The sequence below is a fragment of the Sus scrofa genome, chromosome 13 (genome assembly GCF_000003025.6).
Source record: "Sus scrofa isolate TJ Tabasco breed Duroc chromosome 13, Sscrofa11.1, whole genome shotgun sequence".
NCBI classification, from domain to species: Eukaryota; Metazoa; Chordata; class Mammalia; order Artiodactyla; family Suidae; genus Sus; species Sus scrofa.
In genome coordinates, this window is record NC_010455.5 from 46,591,259 (window position 1) to 46,604,972 (window position 13,714).

At 38.0% G+C, this 13,714-nt stretch overlaps 2 long non-coding RNA genes across 11 annotated transcripts in view; one reads left to right on the forward strand and one right to left on the reverse strand.

The window, feature by feature from the left end:
• Window positions 1–8,084, forward strand: part of LOC106505633 — a 397,602-nt gene extending 389,518 nt beyond the window's left edge. For 8 of the 10 annotated variants that reach the window (XR_002337981.1, XR_002337987.1, XR_002337985.1 and 5 more), the window contains 2 exons: window positions 1,979–2,125; window positions 3,452–8,084. This is a non-coding gene — a long non-coding RNA (uncharacterized LOC106505633). The remainder of the gene's footprint in view (window positions 1–1,978; window positions 2,126–3,451) is intronic. The other 2 variants (XR_002337984.1, XR_002337983.1) reach the window with 2 other exon arrangements.
• Window positions 1–13,714, reverse strand: part of LOC102163373 — an 83,955-nt gene that overhangs the window by 6,476 nt on the left and 63,765 nt on the right. The window lies entirely within an intron of this gene.

The following is a 13,714-nucleotide window of genomic DNA, read 5'->3' on the forward strand; positions in this document are numbered from 1 at the left end:
AACATGTGTTTAGGTCTCAAAGGTCTTTTTAGGTTTTTACGATCTCTATTAATATATGAACATTAACATCCTTTTAAGTTTTTTTAGATGCATTTTATTGGAGTATGGTTCACTTATAAAATTGTGTTAGTTTTAGGTATAACAAAGTAAATTAGTTATATATATATACTTATATCCATTCCTTTTCAGATTCTTTTCCCATATAGGTTATTAGACAGTATTAACTGGATTATCCTGTACTATAGTCAAAAGGTTTTTTTTTAATATTAAAGGACAACACAATTATGGCATTAAGAAAATATTATTAGAAAATTAATGAATTCTTAGGATATTGGTATATTAGTTATTTTAAACTGGAGGGTATAAAGCACATATTTTCAATTTTCAGATATGACTCTGACATAAACTAACAACACAACCTAGGATTAGTCACCTAAACACTCTGTGACCTGGCAACCTTATCTATACAAATGAAAGAGTTGAAATGTTTCAGAGATTGAAAACTGGTGGTTTATGGGCCAAGTGCAGCCGAAAGATATGTTTTCTTTGGCTAGTCAGCATTTTTCAAATTGAATTTCTTGCTTAACTTTAACTCAAGACATTTTGCCCCAAAAAATATAATTTCTGTGACTTCACACCCACTAAAATGGCTGTAACCAAAAAGATAGATATTAACTAGTTGTTGGCAAAGATATGGAGAAATTGGAACAGTCATATGCTGTTGATAGGAATGTAAATTTTACACACACTTTTCAAAACAGTCTGATAGCTCATCAAAAGTTTAAATTTAGGGCTACGATATGACACAGCAGTTCCATTGTTAGAGATATATCCAAGAGAAGTGACAATATACGTCCACATGAAAACTTGTACCTGAATGTCAATAATAACATTATTCACTACAGCCAAAAAGTAGAAACCACCAAATGTTCACCCATTGATTGATGGATGAACAAAATGGAGTATGCAGTGGAATATTACTTGGCAACAAAAAGGAATGAAATACAGAAACATGCTACAGCATGGATGAACCTTTAGAACAATATGGTAAGTGAAAACAGCCTGAAACAAAAGGCTGTAAGATATTATTCCATTTACATGAAATGTCCAGAACAGGTAAATACATAGAAGAGAAAGTAGGTTGATGGTTGCCAGGTGTTGGGAGTAGAAGGAATAGAGAATGACTCTTAGTGGATATGGAGTTTCTTTTGGGGGTAATGAAAGTGTTGTGAAATTAGATTGTGGTGATGGTTGTAAAACTGCAAATACGCTTAAAAAAAAAACCCACTAAATTGAATATTTTAACAAAGTAGATATTATAGTAAGTGAATTATATCTCGGTTTTAAAAGTACATGAGCCTCCAGTAGGATCTAAATATTCATCTCTAATATCCTTGTTAATATTGTCAACATCACAAAATTACTTTCTGCAATTATAGGTTAATCAGTATGAGCTATCCACATTACTTCAGAATAAAACACAGTTATGGCTAATGGTGGAATACATTTTACTTATGAAAGAATAAGTCTTGAGTTTCTTCTTTCAGAAGAAGGACTTTTGGGAGTTCCTGTCATGGCACAGCGAAAATGAATCCGACTAGGAACTATGAGGTTGCGAGTTTGATCCCTGGCCTCACTCAGGGATCCAGGGGTTAAGGTCCAGCATTGCCGTAAGCTGTGGTGTAGGTCACAGATGCAGCTCGGATCTGGCATTGCTGTGGCTCAGGCGTAGGCCAGCGGCAACAGCTCTGATTAGACCCCTAGCTTGGGAACCTCCACATGTCGTGGTCTAAAAGCTCATAAGACCAAAAGAAAAAGGAAAAGAAAACAAAAAAGGACATAAGGACATTTGGGAGAAATATTTTAAAGATATATGTTTTACTGTTTTTTGAAGTTTAAATTTTTTTTAATGTTTTTCCCTCAAATAAACATCTTAACCCTGTAGTACCAAACAAAATCTCTCTCCCCTTGTTTGCAGGCTGTTTCTGGGCAGGGAAAACAAATCCTAATCAATAAGTTGATTCATTTAAGTTTTAACATCATTTGGTATAATTGCCATCAATACTATGAGCTCACCATCTCTTCTGAATGGCAGATCAAGCTGGAGCATCTGGAAAATCAGCAGGTAGGTGTGTTTTCAAGCCATTCCTCCCACTCCCACTCTACTATTTAAACCTTAGAGGAAAATGGCCAGTTGTCTTACAATGGGCCTATAAAAGAAATTAATCTTCTAGCCAAAGGAAGTGCATATAGGCAAGTGAATTATACCATTTTCTCAGTATTTCTCTTCTTGACCAAGCACAAAAGGTAGTAAATTGTTTAACACTGTCCAACCAATTGGGGCAAAATTCAAGCATTAAAGGTGAAAATATGTTTTCCCCTAGAAAGGAGTTCATATGGAAAGGGCCATGAACACAGGTGTGCATATACAATGAGAAGTGGGGAAAATATGTTATTTTCTAAAGTAGCTACTATTCGAATTGATGAGACTAAAAAAAAAAAAAAAAAAAAAAAAATGCAGTCTCTTGGCAGGAAATTTTCTTTGTTTAGAAAAACGCCTTTAGAAGTCTCCTTAACTCTCTGGTCTAGGTAGCAGCCATCCAGAAAGAGAAATATAAGTTTATTTGCATAATAAAATAAAAACAGTTCCTTAAAAAGTAATTTTCCCAGTGGCAAGAGATGCCTTTCAATCCATCCCTCCATCCTGCTCTGCTCTGCTAAACCATCTTCTATGGAAGGAAGGCATTAAACAGACTTCAGGAGGTAACGGCCCAAGATGGGAGAGTGGAGGAGTGTGAGACCAGGGTGTTTATTCTCCAGGCTCTCTCTGTGCTGGGCCTCTGCCTGGCAGAAGCTGGGCAACCCTTTCCCAAAGGGGGCTGCCTTCACTCAAGGTTCTGGAAACGGCTTGTCTGCCCTTGTCCTTCAAGCCTACGAGTTAGTAATAGCTCCCCACTGTTGCCAGCCACAGAGAGCTTCAACATAACAGTCAGTTCTGCCACAAGCAACATATGTCTTCTTCTAAATCATTATGTGGAACAAAACTGTGCAATAAAACACATGGGGCTTTAAGAGAAAATGGAGTTAGAGGCATGCACACACACAAACTAGTATCTATGACATTTCAAAAGATAGGAAGCTAATAAAATGGGTTGACAATGTTATACTTATTCCAGTAATGAACCTGACTAGTATCCATGAGGATGTGGATTCAAACCTTGGCCTCGCTCAGTGGGTTAAGGATCTGGCATTGCTGTGAGTTGTGGTGTAGGTCACAGACGTGGCTCGGATCCCGAGTTGCTGTGGCTGTGGCGTAGGCCAGCGGCTGTAGCTCCAGTTCGACCCCTAGCCTGGGAACGTTTATGTACTGTGAGTGCAACCCTAAAAAGACCAAAAAAAAAAAAAAAGGAAACACATATACACAATAAATGTTGCATTGTGCCTTGAACAGGACCTTGGAATTTGCTGGTGGAAGTTAAGTTTCAGAAGGGTCACAACTTGTGAGCTACTGTGAAGTGGCATCAGGAGGCTTGTCTGAAATGGGAACAGAAGATTGTGGCACAGGATGTGGATGGTGTGGTGGATAACAATACGGCCAGCTGAGGTGGACAGAGGATGTTTAGGGAAGGGGTGTGCCTTTTGTAAGTTCCTACACTGCAAGGTTCAACTGGATACAGATTTCTATGTCCACCTAACCTTTCTCACAGATGTAATCACACATAAGGGAGCACAAAATTAGGCTTGAACTATTCCCAAAAGCATCAGTGATGCTGACCCAGAGCTGTATTTTCAAAACAACTCTTCAGCTGACTGTACGTAGTTCATTTTCCTATTTGCCTATGCCCTTATAAAGAGTACCCCTTGACTACATTCTTCTCAATGACTGAATTTATTTATGAATTGTGTCTCCTGTTTCCTGTCATAACATCTAGAGAGAGAATGAAGGGCAGTCTGGAGGCAAGAGTTCTGGTATTATGGTAGGAGGTTTGAACCTGATAGGAAGAATGGATAAGCAATGAGGTCCTGCTGTACAGAACAGGGAATATATTCAATCACTTGTGGTAAGGACATGATAGAAGAGAATATGAGAAAAAAAGAATATACACACTGGGTATACACAAGAATATACACTGGGTCCCTTTGCTATACAGCAGATGTTGACAGAACACTGTAAATCAACCAAACTTTAATTAAAGAGGTTTTTTTAAAAAAGGAATTCCTATCAGAAGCAGTTGCCAAGGAACTTTGAAAGATAGTAATGTGTCTTAACGCAATTCTAGTGGCTTTATGTTCTTTAGTATTTTACCTTCCCCGCCACAGCCTGCCCCTCCTCATCCTCTGTTAGATTCAACAGCTCTGTATTACTGAGGTTTGGGGAAGGAAAGAGAGAGTGGTGTATGGGACATGAAGAGGGGCAGGAAGCACAAGGGTCACCATCACCAAGAAAAAAACAAGAGACACAAAAACCCCTTTCCCCAGAATCAACCTTTGAAAGACACTAGGCACTTCCCATTCTGCTACTATGCATGTAACTCTGTTGGGGCGATTTGGTTGATAGAGACCTGGACCCCACATCCCAGAAAAAGAAGATGGTTTGTATTTCTACATTTTCCACAAAAGAAAGCTTTGCAACAATATTTTCCATTTCAAAGGCACTGTTCTGCAAGTCACAAAAACTGAAAAGTGAAAATATTCAATGTCTCCCCTCAACACGTCCTTTTACTTTTTTTTCTAACCTGAGTCTGAACACAAATATAACCTAGTCTTTGCCCAACAATATTAGCCATAGAAGCACATGCACAGGAAGGGATTATTAATCCTCAAAAAAAGCCTTGGCAGAATTTGATGAAAGCTGAAATGTATTTTCACAGATGGTTGTGCTACGGTGAATTTGATTTGAAAAATATTAAACAAAGCAATACCCCCATTTCTGTTTTATTCCCTGAAAGCAATTATTACATGAAAAGGTAGACAGGCAGGACACAGTTAACAAACAAAGACTAAAGAGTTGTCATCGGCTTAGAAATGTTCTGGAAAATAAATGAGGGCCACTTGCCAATAAGATGACTGTAAAATACAGAAATGAAAAATCTATATTGCAAACTTACACATACTTCTATCCTACATCACAGTTTGATGAAGCAACAGATAAATGACCCAACATTGATTGTTTTTACAGGAATATGACAAGCCCCCAAAGAAGAGAAACAGAACATCTCTCCATTCACATAAAAAGCAAATTACAGATGGAGCAGAAAAAAAATTCACTACTCTCAGAGCAAGATTCAATTAAAAAAATGTGTCTGGCTTTGACAGGGCAAATTCCAGGCGTAGTCTAATTTCATAGAAGTTGGTTTTAAAGGAAAGACTTGAGTGCTACAAAAGCTTATGGAACTTTTCACGGCTTGTCATAATTTCTCTGTAATACTAAACAAGGATTTCCGGATCCTGAGCTCATATTTTTCCTCTAACTGATCTTGCAAGGTGGTGTTTGGCTTTGGACAGTGTGTTTCCTCTCTGAAAATCACACTGAATAATAGCTTCATGGTAAATATTAAATAATAAGTCATACTGCCTTACTGGATTGTATACCCTAATATATCATGCTTTACCAAGGATTATATGTATGTACTTGTGTATGAAAACATGTGGTTAAACAGCAGATGAAACTGTGGAAGGAAGACCAGAGGCAGCTCGTCATGTCTCATGCAGTGCAACAAGGACAGCACAAATGGCATTATTTAAGCAGAAGGCAATTCTGACTCTGGGACATCTATTTCCAACCACAGCAACACTAGGCAAGAGCTCTTGTTTTTGTGTTGTTCAAAGGTTGAAGACAATACAAAGAACCTCTAAAAGTCACAGGAGTTTTGAGGTAAAAATTTCTGCATGTTCCCCTCCGTCTTGTCACCTTTCATCCACTCCGTACAGGGTATCATTAAGCATTTCTAGACATCAAGTTCTGGATCTTGTTATAATGCTCAGAATTGCTGTCAGTGGACAGGAAAAGAGCTCCAGTCATGAGGCTTGAGCTGTGCGAATAAATACACCCATTTGGGTGTTATAAAGCTGTTGCATTTGTCTTATCATTTCATTCTTCAATTGACATGGTGACCCTCAGAAAACCAAAGAAGACATTTCTTCAGTTCTTTACTCTCAACCTCAGGGCAGCATGGTCCTTATTCTCTGTCCCCCTTTGCCCTTTAGAGATGATTGCCTACATTTGGGTGCCTATATTACATATGTTTCAACCTGTTCTCTCAACATTAACTGTTTGGGATTAAAATAGTTTCTAAGAACCATTTTCAGGCTTTCCTTGAACTGCTGCCAGTCTTTGGCTCTGCACAGAAAGGAAAATGCTGAGCATTAAAAACAAAATGGGGATTAGTCAGAAGGAGATAATAAATAGCACATTACTACATGTGGCAGAACCAAAAAAAAAAAAAGAAAAAAAGGAAAATACAGCATGTTTGTATTTTAGTGGTTTAACCATGACGATCGTTTGAGGTCTTAGGAAAGGTAAGAGAAACAGAGATCTGTGTCAAGAAGTAAGATTGGAGAGAAGCTTTACCACAGAAATCATCTCAGATCATGGACACTGTTTATGGAACCAGACTGAGAGTCTGTTGAAGCGTTCCCCCAGTGCATTATTTGCAATGCAAATCATAATTAAAGAAATAAATGATGTACTCAATCGTGATGAAGATGATATCAAAGCTAGGAGTTTGAAGAAGGTCTGCAGGATGCAGTTGTGCTAATATTATGCTAATGAAGGGGTGGGGCAAATACTATCCAGTCCGTGGTCTGAGTCTCTGCAGGTTGGGGTGGAGGGTGGCCTGGCTGCCACATGGGAATGGAGAAACATAGTGGTAAAATTAAAAAAAAAAATAACCATCACCACAACTAATATTTTTTTTAAAAAGCGTGCCCGATGAGGTTGCTGTGCTATGTACATCCCCACCTAAGAAATCAAGGTACAAAGAGAGCAGTGGAGCAATTTTCCGAATTTATATGGTTGAAAGACGGCAAATCAAAGATTTAAACCACCACAATGCAGCTCATAAGAATCCCTATTCAACCCTACACTCTCCTGCTGGCATGAATGGGCTGGGAAAGTTGAGGCCTGGATACCATGTACCACCATAGAGGCAGGAATTTATCAACTGATCATGCACTTGTTCAGATGGTCAACAAATGCATATTAAACACCTACCATGTGCCAAGTGCTCATGCTGGAAATTGGGGATTTAATGACAAACAATCAGGTGAGTTCTCTGTTCCTTTGGAATTTGTAATCTGGCTTGGGAGAACAATGGAAAAAATTCAGGCTGCCTACAAAATTTTGGAGGGAAGCATCCTAAAGTGGGTCTGGAAGTTTAACATGCTTCAAAATTGCCAAAGAGGGCTTATTAAAACATGAATTGCTATCCCTATAGTTTCTGATTTGGTAAATCCATGTTTGGGCTCAAGAATTTGCATTTCTAACAAATTCCCAGATGAGGCTGGCCACCGCTGGGGTAGGAGCTATGCTTTAAGACCATTGCTCTAAGGGTTATGTGGCTGGTGGAGAAATATTTCTTCATGTTGTACTGTGCATCTGTTGAGGGTAATCTGTATTAGAAAAAAGAGTCACTGACCTATATAGATATAATTTGTGGCCTGCCAGAAATCTCTCACCCTGCTTTAAAACATCAACATGTTCCCTAATATGGGTAACAGTCCACCCCCCAACAGCCATTCAACATGGGATCTGACAAAATAAGACATAAATTAGCCAAGTATGGAGACCATAGAGCTGAAACAAAAAGCAAAGCATGAGGCCAGAGTGTGATGTCTTGAGTGCATTTTTGAGGCCTGGGAAAGTAATACTTAAGATATTGATGGAGTGCTAATGGGTAAAAGAGAATCACTGGAGGGGAACTTTTTTACCCATCAATCCAAGAAACACACTTCATTCTTATAGTTACATTATCATTTAATTGACAGGATAATTAAAATTGCCTCCAATCTCCTGGATCTGGTTTCAATATATGTTTAAAAGAGAAAAAAAAAAAAAAAAACCTGAGTATTCCTTGTCTATAAAAGGGAGATTTTCCAGATTCTGCCCTTCTTGTCTATTGGAAAGATCCATGGCAAGAGTGAAAAGAAATACTGGGAAAAGGCCAATTTCTTTGAAAACCATATGTGGATATAAAATGCAGCATTATATATGAGCAGAATAAATACATATATAAATGTTTAATGTATAAATATACCTTTATATTTATATATTAAAATACACAAATATATTTGTTTATATTGTATTTATATTACATACATATATAATTATTTTATATATTTATATATTATATTTATATTTTTTGCATATATAAATATATTTAAATTTTTTTTCAAAAGAATGTTGATAGGTTAATGCTACAAGAAGCCTGCTAATGCAGAAAGGAGCAACACAGTGTTGGCATTCAGGTGACCTTCATTCCAGATCATGTAGAATGAATTCTTCACATTGGAGATGCTGTTTTGTTGTGCTCTGCAAATAGTCTTACTCTAAAGCCACTTAGGGACCTAATTAGCTGAGCAAATAAACTTCCAACTTTAAGACAAACAAAAGTGATTTGGAAAGTCATTTCTAAAGTTGGTTAGAGGAGTTCCCGTTGTGGCTCTGCAGTAAGGAATCAAACTAATATCCATGAGGACGATCCCTGGCCTTGCTGAACGGGTTAAGGATCTGGTATTGCCATGAGTTGTGGTATAGGTCACAGACATGGCTCGGATCTCACATTGCTGTGGCTGTAGTGTAGACTAGTGGCTGCAGCTCCACACACCCTCTAGCCTAGGAACTTCCATATGCCATGGGTGTGGCCCTAAAAAGACAAAAAAAAAAAAAAAAAAAAAAAAAAGTAGGTTAGATCTATAATATCAGCTATCTGGTTACCCATTTTTTGTCTAGGCCCAGGTAATTAAAAGCTAGCTAGTTTTGTCAACACCTATGTTTTTAAGATGACAAACCTCAGGCCAATTCTGACCAATAGATATGGTTCACTGACCTGTATATTTTGCTCTTGTTGCTATGTCTTTAAACCTTGAACTGGAATCGCTGAAATGGAGCAACAGTTCTTCTCTATATGACCTTGCCTCACCATTATCCAATATCTTTTGCGTGGACAAGAAGACACCTTGAAGTTACTACTCAACCTCCTGGAGAGACTTGAGGTTTTGACTTCTGCTGCATAATTTACAAAATCACCTTCAATACCAGCATTCCTTTCTGATGAATTCTAACTACCTCATATTTTTTCTTCATTTCACTAGTGAAAGGATAAGTTTTTTCCATAAGAATTTTAATTGTTCCTGGGTGAGTGATATAATACTACATGAAACTTCGGGAGGAAATAAATTTTTCAGTAAGAGTACAGAATTACCTTGTTGTATGATTCATGGTACAGTTCAGATTGTTGATGTCTTTTGGACTGGCTTGGAAATTTGGGGCTGATTGAGTGAAACGTCAAGACTGGGAAATGACTTGATATTAGCAAAAAGCGCATATCACCGCCAGACAGGAATTAGCCCAGAGAATATATTAAATTGTAGGAGGTTTACAGTGGGCTTTTTAAAAAATAGAACACAGTGAGGAGGCTAAGAGAATGTGAAATGCCCCAAGGCAAGTTCATTTTTATTCTGTAATGAATAGGAAATACAGTGAAGTAAAAGCAGAACTAATGAGTCAAAAACAGGAGTTCCTGTCGTGGCGCAGTGGAAATGGATCCAACTAGGAACCATGAGGTAGTGGGTTCGATTCCTGGCCTCGCTCAGTGGGTTAAGGATCTGGCATTGCCATGCGCTGTGGTGTAGGTCAAAGGCATAGCTTGGATATGACGTTGCTGTGGCTATGGTGTAGGTCTGCAGCTACAGCTCCAATTAGACCCCTAGCCTGGGAACCTCCATATGCCACAGGTGTGGCCCTAAAAAGACAAAAAAAAAAAAAAAAAAGAGTTAAAACAGCTAGAGCTATTGAAACAGAATTAATCCTATTTACCTAACTCTGGTAACTGGTAAGAGGGAAAGGTGGTGTTGGAAAGCCAGCACTTGAAGGGAAATGGAATGGTGATGTCAAGAGTCCATGACCACTTCACACATGACTACAGAAAGCTCATGAGTGAAAAAGCTCACTAATTAGGAATAATTGGGGTGATGGCCACTCAGAATCACTGTGAAATCTGAGAAAATCATAAAGATACATGCACGCCAATGTTCACTGCAGCACTATTTACTATAGCCAAGACATGGAAGCAATCTAGGTGTCCATTGACAGAGGAACAAATAGAGAAGATGTGAAGTGTAGATACTTTTTAAGGAAAGGTAGCAGTATTGTTTTCAAGGGCAAATACCAACCGCAAATGATTTGTCAAGGTCAGCAAGGTCCGATTGGAGCTGCTAAAGGGTAAAATCATTTGTGTTAGTACACTCATTATAGGTCAGGGGTTGCTTCTCAGGGTGTACCAACCACTATAAAACAGTTTGATGTTAAAAAGCCAAACCATCTCCTGCTAGCTTATCTAGGCTATTTATATGACTATTTTCTTCAAAGATGGCAGCAAAGTTGATTTGAACCCAAGCTCTTTCCTGAGGAATGCATTTCACTATGTTGGTGTCCAATGGATTGAAGTTGTCCCAACGATCTTAAAAGTTCTTACTGTCACCAGTGGGGAAAGGCTGAAAATTAAAAACATGCATATGTTTATGTGTGTGTCACATGTGTATGTGTAAAACTTATTCATTCCATCTACTCTATTCTAAAACTTATATGATTGAATAGAATGGATTCTAGGAGGCAAGTATGGCCTCCAAATGTTTGTTCTGTGGCTTTTACTTGGTGTGTACTGGGATGCTATGGACACCATGACTATGAGGGACCCCTCATGAATGCATTTGCTGATGACTTCTGAGCTTAGAGTTCCTCTGGAAGCTCTGTTTTATCTATCTATCTATCTATCTACCTATGCCTCCATAATGTAGTTAGTACATTTGTTATAGGTCATGGGCTATTTCTTTCCCCTTGATCTGGGGTGCCTAGAATTCTTTCTGATAGGCAATAGATTCTCAATCAATCAATGTCAATTTATGAGCTGACTAGCCTCAGACAAGAGACAATTTCTTTGAGACTCTGCTTCTGCATCCCTGAAAGGAAGATAAAAGTAGTTTCTCCCGTATAAGTTTACTGTGATGACAAAAAGGTACATGCCAGAAGATACTTTGGCATGGTCTCTGGTACCCTGGGAGTGCTCCAAAATTGTTGCCTATTATTACTGTCTTTATTCCTAAATCAAAAACTCATGCAGAATCATAATCAGAGTGCAAGAAGGGTGTAAGTAATCCTATGTGTGTGTGTGTATATATATATATATATATATCTCCCTAAACCCATGCTGAACATAATTGTATTCATGTCCAAACCTATTTAAACAGCTGCTCTTAACCAAAAGGAGTCTTAAGAGAATTTCCATTTCTGAAGTGCTTGTTTAATGCCAGGCCTGGTGACTTCCCAGAGTGAGGTGCTTAAGAAAGGACAGACTAGTTCAGAAGGGTTGCAAATGTCTTGGTGTGATGGTTGGGGTCCATATATAGATGGATTGCTCAGAGATCCTGGAGGAGAAGACTGCCTGGGACTCGAGGGAAGACAGACAAAAAGAACATACCTCAAAAAAGGTACATGCCAGTAGATCCTTTGGCATGGTCTCTGGTACACTGTGAGTGCTCCCAAATTGTTGGTTATTACTATTGCTAGTGTCTTTTTTACTAAACCCAAAACTCATGCAAAATCATAATCCAGTGACTATACCAAATTCTGCACCTATATACATATTCCCCCATCTTTTCTAAGAGTTCTGACATAGGATTAGTGATTACTCTCGCTTGTATTTTGTAAAACCCTATCTTGGGGTTGGAGAGCAGGGAGGGCCTTCTAGACATCACCCCATGGAGGACAGTGTGTAGCAGCTATCTGCCTTCACACCACGTGCTTTGTAAATCAATAGGGCATTTGGGTCTCAGGCTGTGTTACCTTCCTGAAGTCTTAAATACACTTTAAAAGCAATTATTTTGCTTCTAGCTTTGGGAAGGAGTATGTGAAGAGAGGCCTGGCTGAGGCAAAGCTCATATTTCAAGGCATGTCAGGGACAGAGATCGATGATGCCCAGATAACAGTGGAAATGGATGTAAAACATAACCTCAGGTAGACTCATGACAAGGCCCACACAGAGCTCTCTCCCTGCTTCAGAATCAAGAGGAAATGGAGCCACAACATTCAAAACAGGGACTCACAGTTTCAGAATGACGGAAGGCTCAGTAATACGTAATATTGAGGGTTCTTGGAAATAAAGGCAATGTCCTGGCATTGTGTTATACTAGGGTTTTGGAGTGCAAGTGTTTCCCAATAATGTTTATTTGCCTACTTCCTACTCTCTGTGTTTAATTTCTTGGTTAGAATTAACAGTAAAGGCTACATTAAAAAAATCTTTTATTCCATGTGTAAGTGCTTGTTGCAGCAAATCCTTGAAATAGGAAGTGTTTTTTCATATGCCCATTTCACAGATGTGGGCTTACAGAGGTTGAGTCACTTTTTAGTGGCCACAAAGCTGGTAAGTTAGCACCATCAGAATTGGTGTATAGGTCTGTCCAATTTCAACTCCTCCACAATTAAAAACTACTCTATAACACCACAGACTAAACTAGGTTCCCAATGATACTGTCATAGCTCTTTGTATTTTTTTCTTCATAGCATTGACTTTATTTGTAAATAAATACATAACCTTGTGATTACTTTTCTAATACTTACCTCAGTACTAGACAACATCTGTTGAATATGTAAATAAATACAAAGTGGACATAAAGTGAGACTTCTGGTTAAGATAAAAATTCATTTAAATGTTTAAAAATAAATTAAAGGCACCTCAAACTCTTTAATTTTGTGATTTTTCTCCTTTCAAAATAAAATCAGTATGTAAGGGTTTCTAATAATCCTTCTCATAGTTATTCCACAATAACATGGGAAATTCAAACACTTGTGCAATTAATCAATTTATTGTTTGACTTGTACGCTAATCAGCTGCCAGAATATATCTAAGATGTACCCTCTTACTTCTTTTTACTTCTAGTTCTTAATAGGCACTCAACTAAATTTATGGAACAAACGAAACAAAAATACTGTTGAGGGATTTAATATAATCCCCATGAAAATACTCATGAAATTTTTCAAAGAGCTAGAACACATAATCCTAATATTTATATGGAACCACAAAAGACCCGAATTGCTAAAGCAATCTTGGGAGAAAAGAACAAAGGTGGAAATACCATTCTCCCTGACTTCAGACTATATTACAAAGACGCAGAAGTGAAAACAGCATGGAACTGACACAAAAACAGACTTATAGATCAAGGAACAGAATAGAAAATCCAAAAATAAACCCAAGCACTTATGTTTGTTTTATCTATGACAAAGAAGGCAAGAATATACAGTGATGAAAAGACAGTCTTCCCAATAAGTGGTGCTGGGAAGACTGAACAGCTACATATAAAAAATGAAATTAGAACATTTCCTCACACTATATACAAAAATAAACTCAAAGCAGATTAAAAACCTAAAGGTAAGCCTGAAATCATAAAACTCCTAGATGAGAACATAGGCAAAACACTGTGACAAAAATAGTGGGGATAT